At 45.4% G+C, this 25,398-nt stretch overlaps 1 pseudogene; it reads right to left on the bottom strand.

Annotated features, from left to right (window-relative positions):
* Nucleotides 1–3,284: 3,284 nt before the first annotated feature.
* Nucleotides 3,285–25,398, bottom strand: part of LOC144790933 (uncharacterized) — a 38,917-nt pseudogene continuing 16,803 nt past the window's right edge.

The raw sequence follows: 25,398 nt of genomic DNA, 5'->3' as shown, positions 1-25,398 counted from the left end.
TAGTATAAGACATAACCGAAAATTGTCCACGTCATGCCCCAGTGGGCAAATAAATCACAAGAAATCACAACAAGTAGTGCACAAAATTATTTTCCCAGTGATCTGATCCACTTTCTTCCGCTACCCCGTGTTGTGTGAAATCTAAACATAATAGAAATAAAACATTTAAAAGCAAGAAAACTGCAGACATGCTGTACAATACACATTCTCATGATATACTTCATTCATGTAAATGTATGGATAATTCTTCACTGACATTAAATCCCTTAGGAGTTAGACATTCAAAGTCTACAATATACTTGGATTCTAGTTTCCTGAGGGACAATTCACGATTGCCACCTCGGATCCCCAGATCCACACAGTCAATCACAACCTACCGAACCAATTTTTCATCCTGCATATGTTCTGTGAAAAAATGTCTTGCTATGGGATATTGTTTGTTGTTGTTATGTATGGCACGTAAGTGTTCCAGCACTCTTTTCTTAGCTTCATGCTTTGTGCTCCCCACGTACCATTTATTGCAAGGACAGATTAACACATACACACTAAAGGGTGTATTACACGTCAGATGTTTCCGTATCGTGAACTCCCTATTAGTGGTAGGAACAGTGAGCGTCTTGCAATCCTGGCTGTGTTTGCACGCTTTGCATCTACGACAGCATTTAAAACCAATTTCCTGACTTTTCATGATTGGTTTTGAGGTGACATAATTCTGGCTTAGCACATCTCTGAGTGATCTTCCTTTACGAAACGTAATTTGTGGATTGTCACTAAGATATTTCTTGAGATGGGTATCAGTTTGCAGGACATGCCAATGTTTCTTAAAGATCTTTCGCCCATCATGAGCTTGCACCGAGAAAGTGGTTATGAATCTAACCAGATTCGTATCCTCTGTTTCAATTCTGGGATTCAACAATTCCTCTCTGTTCTTAAGATCAACTCTTGATTTAGCAGTGTTAATCATATTTCGATTATAACCTCTGCTACGAAATCTTTGACACATGATCTTTTCTTCCTCCTTATAGGCTTCCTGGGTACTGCAATTGCGCTTAGCGCGAAGTAATTCGCCATAGGGTATGCTATACACCAAGTTGCGGGGATGACAGCTAGTTGCTTTAAGAATGCTGTTTCCCGCAGTCTTTTTACTCAATAATTTGGTGTTAAGCTGATTACTCCCAACTTCCACAGTTACATCTAGAAACTCTATCCTTTGGTTGCTGATATGTTCACTAAACTTTAGATTTAGGTGGTTGATATTAAGTGTATCAATGAATAGTCTCACAGACAATTCATCCCCACACCAAATGAAAAAAATATCATCTATGTATCGAAGCCACAGGGCAACGTTGTCAAACTCTGCCCTTTCTCTGACAACCTGCTTCTCCCACCAGCCCATGAATAAATTCGCATAGCTGGGGGCGAAGCAGGTTCCCATGGCCGTGCCCTGTGACTGTCGATACAAGATGTTGTCAAAGAAAAAAAAGTTGTTCCTGAGACAAAAGCCAATCATAGATAAGATCATTTTAGAATGCTGTAGATAGGAGACAGAGCGTGTTCTGAGAAAATGATCTACAGCCTCCAAGCCTTGTTCGTGTTGGATGCTGGTATAGAGACTGGTTACATCTAGTGTAACCAAAATGTATTGATCTTCCCAATATATTCCATTTATATCTGTGAGAAAATGTGTGGTGTCTTTGATGTATGACGGAAGAGCGACCACAAAGGATCTTAAGTAGTGGTCAATGTACTTGGAAGTATGTTCCAGTAAAGATCCAATCGAAGATACGATTGGACTCCCTGGCGGTTCTAGGGAATCTTTATGTAATTTGGGGAGTAGATATAAAATCGGAACTCTGGGATATGCACAATATAAGTATTGGAATTCTTCAGGTTCAAGTAATCCCATATCAGTCCACTCCAACAACAGATCCCTGAACATTAGATTTGATTTCAATAGCTCCTCCTGGTTAGTTTTACAATAGCAATTCACATCATTAAGTTGTCGTAGACCCTCATTTAGATATTGAGTCTTATCTAACACCACTACATTCCCACCCTTGTCGCTTGGTCTAATGACAATGTTGGTATCACTTTTCAAATTTTCAATAGCTATCATTTGATCATTCGTTAAGTTCTTTTTCATGCCTGGCACCTTGTGGTAACGCAATTTAGTGAGATCCTTTAGGACCCCCCTTTCAAATACATCTATTGCATCACATTGGACTAGAGGAAGAAAAACCGACTTGGGTTTAAACTTTGTTCCAGGATTAATCCCCACATCAGTCCCCCATGTGTCCCAATCAGGTGTGTTGTTGACATTGTCTGGATCAGAGTTGATAACATGCAACAGTTCCACATCATGTGTGTCAAGATTACTGATGGTCGTAGACATACTTACAGTTTCGCCAGTTTTGGCTTTGGTTACAAACCATTTCTTCAGTTTTAACTTTCTTGAAAACAGAAATAGGTCGATGCGAGTTTTTGCAAAATTCATGTTCATAGAAGGACAAAATGATAAACCAAAAGCCAAAATGTCTTCTTCATCCTGGGTAAGTGTCCTTTTTGATAAATTGACAACCATCATATTCAATTCTGTTTTCGGCTCCGTGTTGCCATGCCCATTGGAGCACTGTTTCCGCCTGCACCTCCTCTTTTTGGCTTGTTTGTTGCGGTAATTCCTCCTCTGTTTCCCCGTCCTCGACCCCTTTGTGAGCCCCCATCTTGGAACATTTCTGTCCGATTTTTGCTGATCATTTGGAACTGTAATAAAAAATTCGGATTCTTTGTGGTATCAACCATTGCTTCCTGATTGGTTCCTGGGTTGGAGGCATCAGAAACATTACCATCTGATATATCCCTCTCTGTTACATCCTGTCCACTCATAGGTGTAGGTTTGATCATAGCTAATCCAGTGCTCTTATCGAATAAGTGATCGTATTTTTTCTGAAAGGTAAGGGTGCGACCCGCTTGGTAATCTTTGTAATCCCTTATGAATTTGCGTTGTTTCTTAGCAGTGATCTCATTTTCCAATTTTTCCATCCTAGACAATAATTTCTTGAGATGGTCTTCTAGTGCATCCTTGGACATCAGTGCGCTAATTTCCAATGTTAATTGTTCAATCTCCAGAAGGAGTTTAGCTCTGTCCTTCAGGGCATATTTTACCAAAATGCGCATCATAGTCATTGAGCAGGCTGCTGAATTGTCTGTCCATTCCTGCAGCATTTCGGCATCAGGATCTTCATAAGTGGGAATGGTGAAGACTCGTAGTCCCCTCGGTACCCTCTTCACCTCGATGTATCTTTGTAGGGACTCAGCCTCCCACCATTTAGATAGTTCTTTTTATATAGCTTTTCCAATTTATTCAGCTTGGATTGCAAACTTAGCTCCGTTCCTATGTTGGAAACTGTAGGTGTTTCATCAACATTGCTGCTGGGATTAGTGAAGAACAATTTGTCTGCAGTCTTCTTCCGACGAGCATCTAACTCATCTGCCATGGTGAAATACAATATCTTTAATGAGCTCTGTGCACGTTCTGACTTGTTAGACAGTATCTCAGTACTGTGCTCCCTGCTCCTGAATTAGTTTGAATGCCGCTGGCCCTCCGTCAGGTTAAAACGCCGGTAATCAGGAATTCCAATCAGCCCCACCAATGGTACGGCGCTCGTTCCCTCCCTTTCCCGGTATGCCCGACTTAAAGCCAGTACGCAAAGCGTCAATAAGATAAGGATACGCTCGGAAATTAACCTCGTGCAAATCCGAGGTATGATGATCATGAAATACCTCTCAGCGCACGTTGTAAACAGTCACCTCGTTCCGGCGTTCACAAAATTCAGGGGGTCAGCCAACTCCTTTTCAGAATACACGCTCCACTAGTGCTGGTGTAGGGGTCAGGCTGTCACGGGCGGTCCTGCTACAGCTACCAGCAGGCTCGTAATTCATCCACAAATCTCCAAAATACGTTGAAGACAACAGGACACCCAGAGCTCAAGTTTTAAGAATTTTATTCGGCAGATGAAAAAATCCACGACGGTTTTCGACAAATTTATATATTTTAGAAAAGTATTTACGAAGGACAATTATCAAATCACGCTATGATGTTGCACATCAGGAATATTTTGTAAATAGCGTTATTTTTGTCTGTTATGAAATTTAAGACAAAACAAAAGTATTTATGCGCTTAGAATTAATTATTTGTCTTAGTGGTAAACCCATTCAAAGATGTCTCCCGCTTCTCTGTGATGTAATCTATGCACTTAGGGTGGTGGTATGTCAACTTCCCAGTGGCGCTGAAGGAGATAAAGAGCCGCACCAAAATGGGAGGCAAGTAGGGCACGGACACTTTATAAAATTCGACCAGGAAGCCGTCTTCTCCCGGAGCTTTACCAACCGCGAGTTTCTGGATGGCCCTCTGGACTTCAGCTGGACCAATGTCAGCCCCCAGGTCAGTCGCGCTGTAAGCCCAGATTGGAGTCACCGGTGCTGCCTGCACATAATTTCCCACCGCCACAGGATCCAGATACTCCGAGGAGTATAAGACTTAGTAGAAGGACTCGAACTCGAGTGCTATGTCTTCATCCTGCCGCAGGATTGTCCCCTGTTCGTTTCGCACTTCCGCCACCCAGCGCGCCGCTGTCTCTGCACGCAAGGCATGTGCCAGATACCTCCCCGCTTTATTACCACCCTCATAATATCGCTGTTTGGTGCGGAGCAGGGCATATTCCGCACGGTTGAGGTCCAGTGCTCACAACTGCTTCCTAGCTGTATAAGGAGCCATCGTGTTTGGACCGCCCCGTACATTGGTGGACACCCTCCAGTTCCTTGATTTGACCCTCTAATTCCGCCCTCTTTGCTCTACGGTCACTATTCAGGCCCGTCGCTATTACTATACATCTGCCACTGAGGACTGCCTTCAAGGCATTCCATATAGTGTCGACCCCCACTGAGCCATTATCATTAAGCTCCAAATAAGCATTAATAGCCCCTTTGAGCTCATTGACGTTGGTGAGCAGTTAGCGGTTCAACCTCCAGGAGCTCTGCTTGGGAGGACCTCCTGGAAGTAGCAGCCTCAGGGTCACCGGCGAATGGTCCGAGAACATCGCCGCACCTATAGCCACCTCTACGGTGGAGGTCGTAACCCTGGGCGAGGTCCAAAATAGAACAATGCAGGCGTACGTTTGATGGGCCGCAGAGAAAAAGGTGTACTCCAGTGCTGTCGGAAAGTGATGACGCCACGCATCCACCAGTCCGGTCTTTCCTAATCTCCTAAGCATGGTATCTGAAATCGAGCCAGAGTGTCCCACCCGAAGAGTGGACCTGTCAAGGTCGGCCAGAGGTACTAAATTAAAATCGCCCCCCAATGATAAGGTCCTCATCTGGAGATGCCAGAATAGAGGTAATCGTGGCTCGCAGAAAGACTTCCTGTCATTCGTTAGGGCTATAGACGGAGGCAATCATGTATGTACGCTCCCCCATCAGCACCCGCAAGGCCAGGAGGCGTTCTGCCACCTCCGCGTGTATGCCCACAACTTTCCCCTGGAAGTGCGTGGCCAGTAAAATTGCCACTCCAGCCTTTTTCACCGGACCTGAGGAAAAGTATTGCCTGTCAAACCATTTGCATCTGAGTCGCTTCCAGTCCGCCCACAGCAGGTGAGACTCTTGTAGGAGGCAAATATCACATCAAGCATCTCTCAACAGGGCAAGCAGCGCGCACCATTTTACAGATGAGTTAAGGCTCCTCACATTGAAGCTCACAATCAGCACTTTATGTCTGGGCATGATAAATGTGAAATGGCGCTAACGGATACAGGGCCGACCCCCCCAGGGTAACCACCAGGTATGGGGCATTCCTCCCTCCCCCCCTCTGCCCGCCTGCAGGCGCCAATCTCTCCACCCCCGTAATCATGGCTTGTAAGATCTGGAGAAGGCAATCCCCACATATGTGTGTGAAAATGTCTCCCAGCCCCATGAAGGAATACACTCAGGGTCCTCATATCGCACTGTTTCATCGAGCATAATGGTCCCGCTCACCTTCCAGATGTTGTGTCCCAAGTCACGCTCCCCCTCGCCTGCCCCCACCATCCAAGACGTTGCCTCTACCTACCTGTCTGCAGTTTAGTGGTACATCCCTCCGGAGCGGAAAAATGAGACAGAAAATAGAAAAGAAAGAGAAAAGCTCGAAAGGATTCAGAGACAAACATGCGAAAAGTTCAAAAAACTGTTTCCAATGGAACTTGTAGGCACAAACGTGCAAGGGTCCATGAGTCCGACGGTCCGGCATCAACTCTCCAGGGATGGGGCTCTCCTCACCAAGACAGTTCACCTGTCTCATGAAGCTGGACCAAACCTTCAGCAAACATAACTATGGCTCATGTCCCCAGGGAGCCCTCATTTGCAGCCAACGTCGGGGTCCTCCTGGTTCTGCAGCTGTCGCAGCACTGCCTCTCTCTCCTGTTGGTGCTCCACCTCTGTCGGTTTCAGCTGAGCACCCCTTCTGGGACCTCGTATCCTGTTAGGACATGGGGGCCTCCCCTCCGGGCGACCCCCCCCTCTGCCTCCACCATGCCGCCCGCTTTGGCCAAAGCCTCGCCCAACACCTCCCTTGCTTCCTGTAGGCTGCGGACTCCATGGGTTTTGTTTTGCCATATAAACGAGAGGCAGAACGGGTGGCCCCATCGATAGCGAATTCCCTGGTCACGGAGGAAGGAGGTGACCGGTCGCATGGCCCTGCGCCTCTGGAGGGTAATAGGGGAGAGATCCTGGAAGACCCCAACCTGAAGGCCGAACTCCACCGTGGTGCGGTCGCAGGTGGCTGCCATGATGAGCTCTTTCTGGCGGTAAGAGTGTAGACAGGTCAGGATGTCCTGAAGCTGGCCTGGACCAGAGGCAGGGCACCCAGCCCGGTGTGTGCGATCCAACACTACTTCTTCGTCTCCGAGGGCCGGAAGCAGGTGTTTGAAGAACCGGACGACCCACTCCTCCAACTTGCCTCCGTCCCCCTGAAGTGGAACGCCCCTGAGCCAGACATTAGGGCGCCTCGAGCGATTCTCAAGATCTTCCAATTTGAGGTATAGCTCCTCATTACGCTCTCGCAAGTCTGTGAGTTCTCGGGCCTGCAAGGCAAGTTGCTCTTCACGATGGTCCCCATTACGTTCCAGGGTGTCCACCCTATCCCCCACCTAGGTGAGTTCTGACGGGAGAAGCTTGATGTCCGAGGCCATCTCCTGTCGTAGGCTCGCGAAGTCCTCTCAGAGCGTGCCGAAGAGCTTCTCCAGAAAGTCCTTGGTAATCGCCTACCTTCTTCCCTCCTGATTTTTGGAGCATGTCTTTAATGGATGCGTCCTTATGTGCAGTATCCCTCCTGGCCATCTGCGTGGCCATGACTGCAGGACAATGGGCGCAGTGTGCGAGAGCAGCAGAGGGGGGGAATGGGGCACCCCCGTTGGGTCTCATCGATCACCAGGATAGGGAGAGGGGCCGCCCTCAGACCACTACAATCGAGGCCCACCGGCTCCCACCTCCTCTACGTTAGCTTGGGTCCTGATGTACACCACCAGGTCAGCACCACTCCCGGGCATGGTCCCCGTCCAGGCGAGCCACTCCCCGGGGCGCCGCAGCCGTTCCCTCCTTCTTTATTATCTCTTGGAGCCCTAAAGGCCGTCTCCGTTCCTGTTCCCAGGCTTATGCTCTGCGTCTCAAGAGGGTCGGGGCCAGTCCTGGTGGGGAAGGGCTGTAATCCAAAGAGCCGACCTCCAAGGCCCGCGACAAGGCCGGGTCAACTTGCACCTCCCAGGTAGGCCATTAGCCAAGCCGGGCTCATTCCTCCCACTCCAGGCCAGATGCCTCCATAAGATCTCTCTCCACCGTGCACCAGCCACTTACCACCATAGCCCAAGGCCCCAGCAGTGCCTCTCCTCTCTCCAGGCTCCCACACCTCTCACCGGGATCCCACTTGACCAGCTCCCAGTAGCTCCTGTATGCCAGTCACCAGTTCACTCCTGGCGTGGGCCCCACAATGTCTCTCCACTCCAGTCGCCACCCGAGAGTCATTGGGGGCACCAGAAGAAAGGGCATGCTCCTGCTACCTCGTGATAGGCGGCGCCCGTCATCCTCCGCAATCCGACCACTCTCTGGGCCCTGTCCGGTGCCCACCTCAGGCAGCCGGGTGCACCGATTGTCCGGCGTTGCACAGCAGGTGGGTGCAGGAGAGCGTAGCGCCCAGGAGGCTGCCAACATGCGAGCGCAGCTCACTTGGCCCCTGCGCAATGCATCCTCACCAGATCAGGCTGGGCCGTTCCTCCACTCGGGTCCACATCCAGCTAGGCCGCACGGCGCCTCACTGGGAGGCCCTCCCTAACTGACTGTAGCCTGCTCCGGCAGCTCACAGGGTCCCGCACCTCCGCCGGAAATGGAGCCGCAGCCTCACGCACTTTTACCAGGCCGAGCCCAGCCCCAGGCGATCCGCAGCGGTCCCCGGCACCACAGCCACCACCTGCCGCGAGATGTCGCAGCCTATTGCCGCGCCGCCGAGGGAGTCGCGCGTCACTTCCACGTCTTCCATGCTTTAGCACTTGCTGCTGGGCCCCCAGGTCTTATTTGCTGGTCTCGAAATCGCCAATGGATGCCCAAATATGGCCTCAGCGAGCAGAGCCCCGAGATGTTGGTGTTACTCCGCCGCCATCGTGGGCACGCCACATTATCTATTTTAGACAGGTAATGACCTTTGATATTGCCAATACTGTGTGCAGATCAATGTTCCATAATGATTACGTTGAAATATCAAACATCCAAAAATTGGCTATACAGTATTGTAAAGTGTTATACTTACTTTATGTGACAGTTCTTGTTAATTATTGTATATACCTCTTTCATGTCTATTACTGTTCTTGCATTCTATACTTTGTGCCATCACTTTAGCGTGCGCAGCCCAGCATATGTTTATGTTTAAAGGCTGCATTATTTGAGTTTGTTACTACTGCAAGGCTCCAACTGTTGAATACTTCTTTCAAAAGTTGCGCTTCATTGTGGACTGCTGTACTCCCGTGTAGCTGCTGATGAAACGGAATAAAGCTGTATTGGAAATACCTTATACGTCTTTCTCTTCATTTCTAATCCCTCTTTACATTTGGCGACGAGGCGGGCAGCAGCTTCACCAATTTTGTGCAGATTTCCGACTTCAACAATTCGTCGGTGTCTGGTGTTCTTCATGCACGGATCCAGTGCTGCTGATCATGCAGAACAGCTCCCGTTGTTGTTCCACTCCTTTCCCAGAACCGAATGTGACCTTCACACCGCCTCCTATGCAATTTCGAGGCTTTTGGTGTTTCTTCAAGGGGCCCGGCATTGTTCTCTGTGACACTCTTCTCAACACATCACCTGCTCACATAAACGTGATGAGGTAATCACGCAACGTGCTGCCATCTTTAAAGGGTTCTTAACGTGGAGTTGCCAGACACTTTTACTTGATATTTACGCGCAATTGACTCATCGAGGTATCATCTATTTCTTTGTTTCTCTATCGTTTTTCACACAATCGGACTCAAGTTTTGATAGCTGCTCAGTAATACCTTCACCTTCTCTAATTACAGAACAAAAAAATACAAGGTATTTACTTAAAATTTGATTTTTTTTTAAATTTTCTCAAAATTTTAATTGGAGGATTTATATTCACTTTCTGGTCTCACAACCTACAAACTAACAACTTTTACTTCACTCACATTGAACTGGTATTACAAGTTATTGCTAAAAGATATAATTAAATATGGCTTCAAACCAACAAGTTGTTCAATTAAACCACTTTCTTCCAGTCCCAGGCAACCTGAAAGAAGTTTGGAAAACGTGGTTTCACAGTTTGCAAAGTTATTTAGTTGCACTTGATGCTGAGGAATATTCCCCTAAACGCAAAGTAGCCATATTATAGAATCATTTGGGAAGTGCTGGTTGACAGATATTTGACAATCTCCCAGCCTCCATCCCTCCCCCAGGATACAGAGATAGTTGGAATGTGTACACAGACGCTGCGCAGAGACTTAATAAAAAGTTTCTTGAGCAACCCAATGTTATCCTGGAACGTTTTAACTTTATGAAACGAAAACAAGACCCAAACGAAACAGTGGAGGAATTTATTTCGATACTCCGGAATTTGGCTGCGGACTGTAATTTTGGGGCTGCACTTGACATGGCCATCAGAGACCAGTTTGTGTATAGTTGCTACCATAAAAAACATACAAGAAAGTATTCTTAGTTGTAGAGATCCAACCTTGTCAGAGGTTATAGACATGGCTAAAAGCATTGAGAGGGCTATCATTTCTTTGAAATGTATTGCTAATGATGGTGTCTCTCCCATTAATTTAGTGCAAAATGAGTCTGTGATTAATGCTATAGCTGTTAAAAACAAATTTGCAAAACCTTTTCAGAAGAAAACTAATATTATTTGTTACAGGTGCTGTTCCAAGACACATTTGGGCAATAGTCCCATTTGTGCAGCCCTTGGTAAGATGTGTACTAATTGCCATAAAATAGGTCATTTTTATACTGTTTGCAGGAGCAAACAAATGGTTCGTGTTAGTTCTATCTCTTCAATCGAACACCCTGATCTTAATGTCTCTTTGATTGATTCACCTATACAGTCTTGATATTAATACTGTACATTTAAATCCTCAGTTAGATAAACAAAAAAGTATTTTATGTATTGACACTAATGGAGTTTTAGTTAGCTCTGAACACATTAAAGATCCAACGTGCGAAGTCACTATTAATAATACGTCTATCAACATGATGGCAGATTCTGGTGCACCTGTGACCATCATTTCTCACTCACTCTTTGATTTGTATTGGTCTGCAAATGTATAGTTACAAGTTTTAGACATTCTTCCTAAAGCTTATGATGACAAAGATATAGACATGATGGGTTTCTTTTTTGCTGACTTAACTTGCTTAGGAAAACAAATTAACTCCAAAATATATGTTGCTATTAGAGGCAAGAATATTATTGGTTGGAGAGATCTTGCTAAAATGGGTTGAAAGTTGGGACCGGGCTCAGAAAACCCAGTTCAGCTCAATGATGTGTCCATTGCTCTGGTTTCTGAACACTTGATACCACTAATTGATGATATATTTTCTGAATTTCCAGATGTTTTCAAAGCTTCCAATGGTAAAATCAAAAATTTTGAACACTTTATTAAACTCAGTCCTGGTGCCATACCCATCACACATAAATTAAGATCCATTCATTTAAGTGTAAGGGATAATCTAAAAAAAGCTACTGGACAAAATGGTTTTAGATGGTATTATTGAACCACCCGATTCATCCCAATGGGTCAGTCCCATTGTTATTGTGAGAAAAAAGGATTCTAGTGTCTGTTTGTGTGCTGATATTCACTCCCTCAATCAAAATATAATTAATGATTGTCATCCCCGTCCCAAAATCCAAGATTTATTAACTGGCATCAGTGGTTCAATTTACTTCACTTTGCTTGATCTCCGTAGTGCATACCATCAAATTCCCTTAGCGACTCAATCCTCAGACTTAACCACTTTTATTACCCACTTCGGGCATATAAATATTTGAGGTTACAATTTGGTTTGTCCTCTGCAGCCAGGGTTTTTCAAAAATGTATGGATTGTTTATTGAAAGACATTGAATTTGTGCAAGCTTATCAAGACGATGTACTCATTTTCTCTAAAAGCAAGGAAGCACATATTCACACTTTAAAAGAAGTACTTTATCATTTCAAAATTGCTGGTGTTACTTTGGGAAAAGATAAATGCACATTTTTTGAGACAGAAGTTGATTATTTGGGACACTGCATTTCTGCCAATGGTATTACATCAACATTTTCCCTAACACAAGCTTTTTCTAGTGTTGCAATTCCCAACAACAAAGATTACTTGAAATCTTTTCTGGGAAGGACTGAATATTATTCAAAATTTATACAGGGCTACTCTCAAATTGTTCAACCTATGCGTGTCCTGTTAAAAGAAAATGTTACGTTTGTTTGGTCTCCAGAAGTTGATATTGCTTTTAATCTTATCAAAAATTGTATTGTTGAAGCTCCTGCTTTATCTTCTTTCACCCCTGGTTTTAAATGTTCCATTTCTGTTGATGCCGGTCAACGTGGATTAGGCGCGGTACTTTTCCAGTGGATTGGTGCTAAAGAGCATACCATAGGTTTTTCCTCAAGAGCTCTCTCTACTGCTGAAATGAATTACAGCACTATCGAGAGAGAAGCTCTTGCCTGCTCTTGTGCTGTTGAAAAATGTAAAAGTTTCATTTGGGGTTTGCATTTTATTCTTTTGACTGACCACAAACCACTTTTGAATTTACTCAATGGCAATGGCACTGGCAAAGCATCTGCAAGACTTGTTTGTATTCTTTCAAGACTGCATGAATATAATTTTAGCATTCAACATATTTCTGGGGGACACAGATTGCCTTTCTAGATTACCATTACTTGATGATTCCTCTGACTCAAAATATGATGATGTGGAATGTGTTGTTGCTTCAATTGAAGATTCCTCAGTCACACTCTCACATTCAGAATGGATTCAGGCATTTGATAATGACTCTACACTTCAAGCTGTCAAGAATATGTTAATTTCTGGTTGGCCCAAAGAACGTTTGCTTCCTGCTCTTCTGAAATGATACGCTCAGATTTCTGATGAACTTTCTTTTGTCAACAATATCATTATGCGTGGGGATCAATGCATTCCTCCCATGTCCCTTCGCTCACAGCTTTTTCAAAGAGCACATGAAGGACATTTAGGTATAGGTACCACCTCAAGGAAACTAAAGGACCATTTTTGGTGACCTGCTCTAGATAAAGATGGCCCTCATTGGATCAATAATTGTGATAACTGTTTACTTTCAGATAAGCACTGGAAGACCAACAAAATTCCTTTACATCCTGTACAAGTCCCTGAGGAAGCTTGGTTTAAACTTGCAATTGATTTTGCAGGACTTTTTGATTTATAATCTCATGATAAATGTTACATTATTGCTCTTATTGATTATCATTCTAAGTGCGTAGATTTTGACTTTTGCGAGACACCAAATATTTCTTCAGTCAACAAATTCTTAAGCAGAGTGTTTCTTTCAGAAGGCTCACCTAAAGAAAGTGTTTCTGACAATGCCTCTAATTTTTGCTCAACACTCATGCAACAATTTCTTTTAATTTATGACATCAAACACCTCAAAGTTGCTCAATATCCGCCTTTTTCAAATGGTCTTATCGAAATAATAAACAGATTTCTTAAGGAAGGCATACAATCCGCCTGTTGATGTTGAACTTTTTCTAAGAAGGAAAATCTGGTCCTACCTTGTCACTCCACATTCCACTACAGGGATTTCTCCTTTTAGATTACTCAAGAAAAGGGATCCCAATAGAAACATCTATCTCAATTGGATCAGGCTACTTAAAAAGAATGTTAATAACTCATGTTTAGCCTGTCAGGATGAAGTTCTTTTACAAAACAATTTTGAGACAACAAAAGGTAAAGAAAAAACATTTTGATTCTTCCCATTCTTCTCCGTTTATTGATTTTAAAATTGGTGATTGGGTTTTTCTATCAAGAGTCCCGACAAAGTAAAAAAAGGTGCTTCAAACTTTTCTGGTCCCACTCAGGTCTTAAAAAACCTCTAAAGGCTCTCTCTTTTGGAAAAAAAGGGGTGGTGGAGCAAGAGAGCTGTCAAATTATTACCTGAACCAGCTGACCGAATTATTTCATTCAAAAACACTTTCGCAGATGTTCAGGATTGTTCTCATTTTCCAATAGGTGTGTCTTCTGTCAACTTTCATCACTCTGTCCATCCCACCACCACATCCCAAGCTCCCACCTCCATCAATTTACCCTCTTCTCCAGGGTCTAGTAGATCATCTCAAAATTGTTCTATTCCTGTCAGGTTTAAATATTATTATATGTCTTAATCAAATTTTTTTCCTTTACAGATCTCTTCTCATTGTTTATAAAAAAGGAGAGGATGTAAAGTGTTATACTTACTTTAAAATGTGACAGTTCTTGTTATTTATTGTATACACCTCTTTCATGTCTATTACTGTTCTTGTATTCTATACTTTGTGCCATCACTTTAGCGTGCACAGCCCAGCATATGTTTATTTTTAATGGCTGCATTCTTTGAGTTTGTTTCTAATGCGAGGCTCCAACTGTTGAATACTTCATTCAACAGTTGCGCTTCGCTGTGGACTGCTGTACTCCCATGTAGCTGCGGATGAAACGGCATAAAGCTGTATTGGAAATACCTTATACGTCTTCCTCTTCATTTTGAACCCCTCTTTACACGTAAACAGAGTAATATCTCCCCATTAAATTAACTTACATTATATAAAAAATCACAGTTTTGCTGAAAGACAACATAGCTTTAGCACGCCATGACGACTCCTGTTGCTAGGTCACTTCACTGAGTGCTCCACCTACATGGCACACACAGATTTAATTCACAGGAGGCCCGTCCGGTCTGACCTATGAACACAGACCTCCTACGTCTCTGCGAGACCTTGCACAGAGACACTTTGCTCACAGCAATGCCGGCTACTTAGCTAGCGGAAGCTGAGACCAGTGCATGTCTGATATCTTGTGGAAGGGCTGCAATAGTTTCTCCATGCAGGCGGCTGACCTTGATGGAGTAAGTGGGACCAGGGGAGGTTTTGACATCAATCACTTGATTATGCCAAAAAATGGAGGGAATGATTCCTATTTTAACAAGGGCTATGGTTAGAACTATGCTTTCTTTACCCATAGGGTTTAACTATAGGTACCGCCTCCCGCTGGGATCCATGTCACAAAATACTATTGCGACAATAGTAAGTTACATACTTTACCACTCTTAACAATTATTTTGTAAATAATAGACACGCAGATGTGGCATAGTATTTGGCATTGTGTGTCTTGTGGATTCACCATACGGGACGACCTACCAAACCCACAAAAAAACCTCTAATAGTTCTCTGCCTGACAAGGGGTCTCTGACTGATGAATGTTTGATCAGAGTTTCTTCACATTCACAGGAGAGGTCACATGCTCTCAAGGAGCTCCGACTACTTGGACCCAAAGGATGCCTGTTGATAAGAATGATGATTACAGGCAAAAATATTTGTTTTTTGCACACGCGTTTGCAGGGTGTGGGTAGAAAAACGAATGCATGCAAACGTGCGACCGTGTCACATGCATGTTCATTGACCGTATTAGGTCAGGATGTTGCTGATGAATTACGAGCACACAGATTAAGAAATAAAGCCTTTTGGCATGCGAGAATGATTGATCAGGTGTGCTACCATCAAAAAAATTACATTAGGTATATGCGGCAATGCATGTGCAGACAATACCAAACGCTGCATCATCCAACAACAGAAATTGTGACCACCAATTATTATGTCCTGATCTATTTTCTTTCCGGAACATCGCTTTGGGTGAAAACCGTAAGTCACAGTATCGCTCCCCATTTTCATGCACACCTTAGCACGTGTGCACACACACATTTAGGGCCTTTTTTCTGGCCCCTCACTTTTGGTTCTGAAGAAAGCCATTCAAACAAATCCAATTGGCTGAAACATGTAGACCTAATTTAGGATGTGCAAGACCATTTTTATCTCCTTCTCATACATGTTTTGTTTTTAACTCTGCCCCAGGAACCCATTATTAGATTTCTCCTGGCTAGGAGGGGTATCCTGGAGACAGTTTTAACTCACTTATTTCACAAATAGACACGAAAAGAAAATCCTGCTCCGCTGTAATCAAGCGTCCTAGCACACCTAGGATGCACTCGGACGCTAGGTGGGAACCCATTGTTGAAGCATGCCACCAACTAGGTTGGTGGGTGAGGGTTCTTTTAAAAAACCTAATGTTTTTTTCTCATGGATGAATCGCGGAATGGACTCTTTTTTTTAAACAAAGTTTTATTAGCAGTTTTTCATTATACACTATACGGCTTCTACTATTTCTTAGACAGTTGGGATGGTACAGTCTGCATTATTGTTATAGTATTTGTGACATGTTTTAATAAATCTGTAGAGCAATTTAATAGAATGCCATTAGCATCCGTACATATTATCCGCACATCTCGTGAATAATTTGCACTAGCAATATCAAATGCACCCATAACAGTACCCAGTTATACATGACTACCCAGTCGGGTGTGCATTTCTCATCCCAGCATGTCATGGTCTGCGATAATAAACATAACTTACCCAACTAGATTCCCCTCCTCTCCCTCCAGTCCTTTATCTCCATAAAAGTAACATTTTAGGGCAGCTATATGCTCAGAGCCCGGCAGGCATCCTCACTTTCAAACCAACAACAGTTCTGATGCGAAGTATCGCACTAACCAACCCTAATCAGTGATTTGTAGTCTTGCTAGCACTAGTAACATGTTTGAGATGGGTTTTGGGATTCACTTTCATTATTGTGAACTACTACGAGATTCCAATACGTCCACCTCCTGCGTTTTAAGAGTTTCTAACATTGCATCCCACTCCAGTGATATCGGGGTTTAACGTAATCCTTTGGCCTCCTCCCGTCTTAGGGCCGCTATTTCTGCACTACCCCACCTGATCAATTCGCTATGCCACATATGAGTGGGGGGTGATTTCTTGGACTTCCATCGCATGGTGATGGCCCATATTGCTAGGATTAACAACAGGTTCGCTAATCTATATTGTACCTTGTGTTTCGAGGGGGACTTATGAAGGCACAGGATACATTCCTCCATAGTGTTGGTTATGTCTCTCTGTATGGCTGCAGATATATGTCGTCTGACCGAGTCCCAAAATCCCCCTAGGTGAGGACATGGCCACAACATATGAGCTAGATCGGCACCTACTGTGTAGCATCTAGGACAATGATGTTGTGTTTGCGGAAACATTTTGTCTAATCTATGAGGGGTAAGGTAGGCCCCATGAAGTACCATGGTTTGAATAAATTTAAATTTGGCGTTTCTTGTAAGTTTTCTAGGATGTTCTATAATGTTCCCCCACTCCTTGTCTTCTATGACCCGCCCTATGTCTCCCAACCATGTATTTTGTAACTGGGTGAGGGTTATTCCCGCATGTGCACGGATCCCAACATACAACCATTTTACTAAGTGCTTACCTCTTCCCATGTAATATAGCGTCTTGACCAGTTCGTGTGTGGCTGGTTCCTGTCGATGCGGGCCCAATATGTTTTCACGTATTGTGTTACAGCTGCATGCAGTATGCACAGGTGATCAGGCACTCCTGTCTCCCTGATAAAGTTACCATAGTCTAGTAACTGCCCCTCATGGAACAGGTCCGACACTGTGCTGACTCCTGCTTCGGTCCAGGGAGTGATGGCATGCATTCTTATACGTCCAGCCGTCAGTGGTATGCCCACCAGGGGGATGTTGCCTGCATAGACATGGTGTGTCTGTGTGTAGTGAAGTGCTGCTTTCCAGCATTGCAGCGCCGTACTGAACAATGTAGGAAGCTGTTGTGGAAGTTTGCAGCGCGGCAATAACAGTGTATGCAAGGCTCCCGCTGCAGTATCTCGCTCGGTGTACCCTATTTCTTGTAGATTGCGTAAGGCCATCCAAAAGGATAACCATTGCAATTGGCAGGCGTAATTGTATGCCCGGAGGTCTGGAACTCCGAGTCCCCTTTGTCCGTACCAAGTTGGAGCTTCTTAAGACTTATCCTTCGCCTACCAGGTCCCCACATGAGGTCAACTAGCATGGTATTTAAGAGTTTAAAAGTAAGCTGTGGGACCAGCACCGGCAGATTCGTAAAATAATAAATCAGTCTCGGAAGGACCATAATTTTTGTTATGGCTACTCTACCCATTACCGACAGTGCCAACGTGATCCAGAAGGCAATGCTAGAGCAAAGGGCTCTAATTGCTCTGTGTAAGTCGCTGTCTACCAGATCAGTGGGAGTCCGGTATACATGTATGCCCAAGTATTTAAATGTATGTGGTGCGAATTGTAGCGCCGTGGGCCCGAATGAAATAGTCATAGGTAATGCCTGTTCCCCGAAAGAAAAAGGCTAGTGATTTTGTTGGGTTGATGGCCAGTCCCGATATACTTTCGAATAGGGTAAATATCTCCGCCAGAGGTGTTAAATCTGACCTAAGGTCTCTGACGTATAGGATGATGTCATCCGCATTTGCCAAAAAAAGGTGTATGGTGGGCCCAATCGGAATTCCAATCTCCTGCGCGTCGACTCGCAGCTTGATAGCCAGGGGCTCCAACGCCATTGTACACAGGAGCAGCGAGAGTGGGCATCCCTGTCTCGTCCCCCAGAATATCGGATATTCAGCAGAGATATGGCCCCCAGTATGGACAGGAGCAGTGGGGGCATGATATAATAGGCGGAGCCATTTAATATAATCCTCCGGTAGCCCAAATTTTGCCAGCCCCTTGAACATGTATTTCCAGTTTAGCGTTTCAAATGCTTGGTGGAGTCGCAGAATGGACTCTTGATGCAGTTCTACCTTGTTCTTATTCTTTATTATGATATTCCAGGGGAGAAGGATGAGCAAGTCTTGATCCTCACTCTCTCTATTTGTTTAAATACGTACAAATATATAATTAGTCTGACACGCCTCAGATATTCTGCCACTGGTTTTAGTAGTTTGGTAAAGCACTATGGGGTTGACAGCCTGAACTGTAGTGCTCAAACCTCATACATTTGGTCCCTTCACAAGAATTGAAGAAATGTCCTATGTGGGGTAAAAATGGGGATTGTCAGGTCGGCATCCTTCCAATATCGTGGTGAGAGGGCTTACCACCTCCAGGTGCTTATCCTGGCAGGCCCTCCACGAAAGCTAAGTCCCCTTTATGATCCTTCATATATTTTGAAAAGTAGATACATATCCTAGTGTCGATTTCAGGTGTCAGGTTCACCTTGCCCCCCCCCCCCCCCCCCACACCCAAGGAAGTTATGAGGCACTATGTCCTTAATCTCATTCTAAATTCTTTGTCCAAAGGTTGTCTAATCTCTTTAACAACATAATCTGACACTTTATCGCAGAACCCATTGTGATGATCTAGGGTGGTAGATTTTCTCCGGTTCGAACATGTCTGATATATTTGGAGCAGCATCCACCCCCCAGTAAAAGTGATTGCCCGCTTTAGTTTGCTTCCTCTCTGCTATTTATCAGATGTAGTGTCCTCGTCATCTGTGCCTCCCTTCTCTTTTGTGGGGGACAAGGTGAAAGGTTCCCAATCTGGGGTAACTGAGTAATATAGTCTCCCAAGTACATGTCTCAGCATGAATGTTCTCTTTCAGAAGTTTTCTCGTAATCTATTAAATCCTTCCAGGTGTTTGTGGGTGTTGAGTTGTGTAGGTGAATGAGAGAATGAATCAATGATTGGATGATTGGATGGATACGTGATGCATGGATTAATGAATGGGTGAGCAATAGATAATTTAAGGGTGTGTGAGTGCATGAAACGGGCTACTTGGATTAAACAATTCTGCAGCCTTGGTGTTTTTATGGATGTACCGCACTTGACACATAATCTACCAGGTGCAGGAGGAAAAGGCGGACGAAGTATGTTTTCAACAGATGAAGAAATTGAGTGCAAGGCCTCTAGGCTATTGCTCCTGGGCTCATTCTGAGAGAGGAGTACTGTGGGGCTTAACGCTGGCCTAGCTGGGGAGAAACGGTACTAGACCTCGGTCACAGGTGTAGTATACTGCTAGTATACTGCTACTAGTATGAATTTGTTTTCTTTTCAAATTTTGCGCCACTAAGTATTTTGTGCCCGGGGCAACTACCTCTGTAGCCCCGCCCACATTATGCCACTTCACCTCTGTCTTTTTTCCTGGATGGAGGACTATGATTCCTTGTCTAAGAATGGGTTCTCATCCAAAGTCCTTTCTGGCGGTAACAGAACCCAACAAGAAATATGTCATGCAGAGCCGCTCTTCACATTGGACACCCTTAATTGGGGAAGTCCAGATCTAATGCCTGAATGGAGTGGAAAAGCAGATAGCTTCAGTTTCCAGGCCACACCCAGTGGTTAGACCAGGCACTCAGGCGGAAGTGTCGGGGCTCATTGTGGAGTAGTGTGGCTCACTGGTTATAGGCAGCAGGCCTGAGAGCAGAAGTCAGCCCGGGACCAGGGTTCAATTCCCGACGCGGCAGGGTCGTGGACCTTGGTCAGCGGACTCGATAATTCTCGCTTCGGTGCTTACTCTAATCAGGGGTTCCACTTGGCAACTCTGGGCATTAGCTTGCCTAATCTCCACAACGGCCCCACCAATTCCGGGGATGCCTGGCTCCACCTTGGGGACTCCCAGCAAGGGACCATCCCACAGGGAAAGCCAGGACGGGTTCCCCAGAGTTATACAGCGCCGGGACGCCCCGTTGCTGGGGCAGCTGTGCGCTTTACAAGTATACTACATTTACATTTACATTGTCAATCAACCTGAAAATCCACTTTCCTCATGCCCTTCAGTGTAGTGGGTGGGAGTTCTACGGGTGAGGATACAACCAGAGGAGAAAGTCCACCTGGGCCACAGTGGCCGCAGATAAAGACAGAGACAGGTGAAGCCAACCACACTGGCACACAGACCTTAAGCAGAGACAAAGCCTGCATGAGGCACGATCAGAAAACCTAGGGAGCTACCCATAAAGGTGGGTGGCAGCGGGCGCATTGGGAACAGGGAGGGGTTGCAAGTAGGAAGACCACCAGTCCCAGGAAGGAGAGTGTAGGAAAGTGCCCCTTTTTGCGTGGTTGTCCCCATTTGTTGCCTAATGTTGATGTACTTTGACTGAGTGTGCCCTGGGTTCCTGCCAACCAGGTACCCAAAGCGTATGTTCTTTCCCCAAACTGTACTGCGGTAAAACCCAATTGGCAACTCTCTGGCCACATGTAAGTCCCTTGTAAAAGGTACCACTGGTACCAAGAGCAGTGTGACCAGGGAAGCCCTCTAAGGGCTGCAGCACGTATTGTTCCACCCTTAAAGGCCCTGTACCTTTGCACACACACACACACACACAGAATGCCATTGCAGGCTGCGTGTTTGGTGCAGAACAAAGTGAAGAGTCGACATGGCACAAATTCCTGTGTGCCATGCCTACAATCCATTGCCCTGGCATAGGTAAGCCACCCGTCTAGCTGGGTGCACTATACCAGTGGTGAGAGTACAGATGCATGAGCCCTGTACCCCTACAGTGTCTAAGTCAATTCTTGGACATTATAAGTGCAGTAATGCCGTAAAGAGTATATGGTCTGGGAGTTTGGCATTATGAACTCCCCAGCACCATAATGGCTTTACTGAAAACTGGGACGTTTGGTATCAACCTTCCCAGCACATTAAGCCCACGCTAATGCAAGTGTGGGATTTAATGAAAATTCACTCAGAGGGCATTTAAGGATGCCCCCAGAAAAACAACCTAACTCTAGTGTCCTGGCTGAGTGGCATCTCACCAGCTGCCATCACCAGACATGTTTCTGGACCCCTGCGTCGACAGCCTGCCGCTCTTGGAGGCCTGAAACAATGCACATCCTGGGTTGAGGTGCCAAGCCTCCTTCCCCAGGATGGGCTGGGCCCACACAGGCTCTGACCCCCACTTTGTTTGTTTTTAAACTTCTTTTTTAATAATCATTCGTCAGTCTCAATATACAGTATTCCAATAGGCAGTATTCGTTAATACATCGTCATCTCCGCATTACGCAGCCACATTTGTTGGTATTTAGGCCATGCATGTTCCCTTGATATACACAACACATGCCAACTGGCATCTATAGGAACTTCCTGCCCCATGACTTCCGACATTATCCGAGTCACCCCTCACCAATACCGCTGTATGATCAGGCATTTCAGTGGGTATGCGCCCCCGCTTGGAAATGAGCACACTTGTGGAGTAAGACCTGTGAAGGATTCTCAGTTGTACAAGCCTGAACCTTGCCCTAACCGCCACCTCTCTAGGGTTCTGTATCACTTCCACCCAGTCATAATCCTCCTGCAGGCCTACATCAGATTCCCAGGTACCCTTAGCTTCACGATGAGGTCCAGGGCATTATAAATAATCTTCCTATAGATGCATGATAGCGCTTTCCCCGGGATTGGATCCAGAATTAGTCTATCCTCAAGTGGGCTGTATTCAGGTATCTGCTCCCCTTCCTTGAGATGCCCTCCCAGTGCCTGTTTCATTCGCAAGTACCTATAGTGTTCTGTGTCTGCTAATTAATATTCTTTTTGTAATTCTGGGAACGTAAGCATAGCCTCTCTCCACCACACATATCCTAAGCGCACAATATCTATCAGTTTCCATTTACTGAAACCCAGTAGTCTGCCTATTTCCTGAAGTGCATTGCTGTCCCATAAGGGTGTCTGTTCTGTCAATCTTTTAACCCAACCCAGCAATCGATTGGTTTTCATCCACACATTTATTACTATCTGCGTATGGGATGGGAAGACTTCTTTTTCCCTCGACTATATAACGCTCGTAGGTGTCCTCCGGCCCCCATTGCCCAACAATCCACCCTGTATGCCAGGTCGTTCCTATCCATAAACACCTAGTCATTGATTACCATGAGGTGCGAGGCCCAGTAGTATTTTTGCAGATCTGGAATGGCCAGACCACCCTCATATACTCCTTTCTGTAGTTTGGCCATGGCAATTCTCGCACCCCGCCACCCCATAGTAGTGTTCTTAGTTCACTGTTCACATTCTTAAAGAATTTGTCAGGTATCGGACAGGGGGTGTTTTGCACGACGTATAGTATTCTTGGTAGCGACATCATCTTGAACATCACCACTCTTCCCATGAGGGATATCAGCCGTTTTCTCCAATGAGCCTTGTCTCTCCTCAAGCGTTGCAGTTGAGTTTGTAAATTCCCCACCAGAAATCCCACTTCTGTTCTAGCTATTTGTATACCCAAATATTTAAAACTATCTTTGACCTGCAACTTATTGTCAGCACTGAGGGGGGTGGGCCATCCGATAGCATGTACAGGAGAGACTCATCCCAATTAATCTGGTATCCCGAGTACCCTTCAAGGAGCTTGAAAATCTGCAGCAGCCAGTTTATTGTGAAGCTTGATCTCGTCGCGTATAGAAGGACATTGTCCGCATATAGTGATATCCTCTACTTCCAGTGTTCCCCCCGTAGATGCCGGTGATTATCTGACCCCCACTTTGGGTGGGAGATTTAATGGGAAAACCAAGTTAGGTAGGTGAGGTGAAGCACAACTCTCAGTCGCTGCCATCTTGAAGATGGGGGACCTAGCCAAACCGATTGAGGTTTATGCCCCCCTCCCACTGGAGGATGGCAAAATAGGGGGTCTACCCACCCTGACGAAGGGAGGGACCCATTGGTCCCGACCTGTACCTACCTGTAACACCCCTAAATGTAGTATTTAGGGGCAACCCTAAACCTTGCCTCCTCAGACAAGAAGAAACAAGAAGAAGAAGGACCGAAGAGCCGTTCAAAGGAAGGAGAGGACACCAACTGACTTGGCCCCAGTCCTACCAGCCTGTCCCACCCTCGACCAACTACAGCGAAATCCCGGTGAGTCCTGCAGCCAGCAGCCCTCAAGAACCCGGAGGACCTGCCCTGCCTTTGTCTTTGCCAACCAAAGAATTTTCTCCCATGAGCATCGGACTTGCTCCAGACCAACCGACTCTAATTTCGGACGACTCTGTGAGTCCCCCACCACTCAGCAACCTGCGCCTTAAGCCCGAACCTGAGTGGCCCAACACCATAAGGAGGTCCCCGGTGATACTAGCCTGGGTTGCAGTGACTGTTGAAGCCCCACAAGCTTCCTTCCCGAGCCTGCAGCCCTTACCTGGGAGGCCCCTCCAACCGCGACCTAAGGCGACACCACGACCGACTCTTTCCGACCGAAGCAGGCCAAAGAGTTCAATCGCCCGGTCGACTCCATCTGTGAGCCCTTGCGGTCACAACGTTGCCACTACCTCATTCACCGCTCCAGTTGTTGTCCGTCTCTAAGAAATCCCTGACCGACTCTGTCACTTGGACCTAGAACAGCGGTCTGTACTGAGAAACCCTGGACACTTGATGACAGTATCCTACACCCGGTGAACCCTGGTGGCGCTGGCGGTGTAGTGCTCGAGCTGGCAATTGGGCCCTTCAGTGCTAACCTCGAAACCAGGAGGTTTTTTTTCTATCAACCAGGTGGCCTGCCCTTCAGCAGTCCCCAAACCACTGACCGTGCTTAGCCCCTTGCACAACGTGTGTTCCCTGCACTCTGCACCCAGCCGTCTCTGAGCCGATGGTGCGAACCGAGTACCCATTTGACCAAATCTTACTCCCCGACTGTACACTCACTTTTGTTCTTGTAGGATTAAGAGGGTCTCATGAGTAACCTTGCAAAACTGTACACTGTATTACAAAATGCATTAACTTCTTTCCCTTTCCTTGGGAAATGTATCAGTCTGGTTTCTAGAGATACCTCACAGAGTAAAAAAAGTAATTATAAAGTAATCTCAACTACTTATTGCCAAAGTATACAAACCTGTAACAAAAGCGAAGTTAATATCAAATGCATACCCGTAATGTGATTTGGTTCTAGTAACAAAATAACACTAAATAATATGTTTATACAAAACAGTTGGTCTAAGTTCAGTCTTTGAATGTGTGATTGCATTTCCTGCCTGAGTGTGTACAATAAATGATTAGCACTACCTTGAAAGCCTTACTGCTCGCCCACGCTACCACAAATATAGAGTAAGGTGTTATCTACTTTTACCTCTGCCTACCTTTGGAGTTCCCGTGGACTCTGTGCACTCTATACCTTACTTTGGTATAGTGTATACAGAGACAGCTTCCTACAAAGGGTGAAGCCATAAAGGAGGCAGTGCAACGGATTTTCACTTTCGATGGACCATAACCAGTAGGTGTTGTAATTACTGATCAAATGAAGGATGAGGTGATTTGATATCACATGGAAAAATCTGTCTCTATAATATTGCTTCTATTGCACTTGCTCTTTGAGGCTTGCAGTTTCGGAACACTTTAAATAACGTCTTGTTATTATTAACTCAAAACAACAGGAAGCTTTAGAACGTGTTATATAAGATATCTAAAAATATCGTATGCAACTACTGATTATTTCTTCAGACTTCCACTTGCTCTCCGAGGCCTGCAGATTTAGAATACTTTCAATAGCGTGTCATTAATATTAACCAAAAAAGGGAGAATTTTAGAAGACGTGTAATATTGCATGTATAAAAATAGCATAGTATACGGGGACTACTGTTTATTTCTTCAGACTTGCAGCTTCGAAGCGCTTTAGGGTCGCCCAGTGTATCCCTGCTATTATCAACCTTCATGTATCGAGCATGGCAGTAAAACATACTGACTGGCCCTGCGGGGCAGAGCCCTGCAGAAGGCACGCCTGGGGTATGCAGTTGCACAGGGTCGCTGGAGCTTGCCTCATAGGGAATGTGGAGGATGG

This window comes from Lissotriton helveticus, chromosome 11 (genome assembly GCF_964261635.1).
Source record: "Lissotriton helveticus chromosome 11, aLisHel1.1, whole genome shotgun sequence".
NCBI lineage: Eukaryota > Metazoa > Chordata > Amphibia > Caudata > Salamandridae > Lissotriton > Lissotriton helveticus.
Note: the sequence above shows the minus strand (reverse complement) of the source record. Positions and strands in the feature narration are given on the sequence as shown.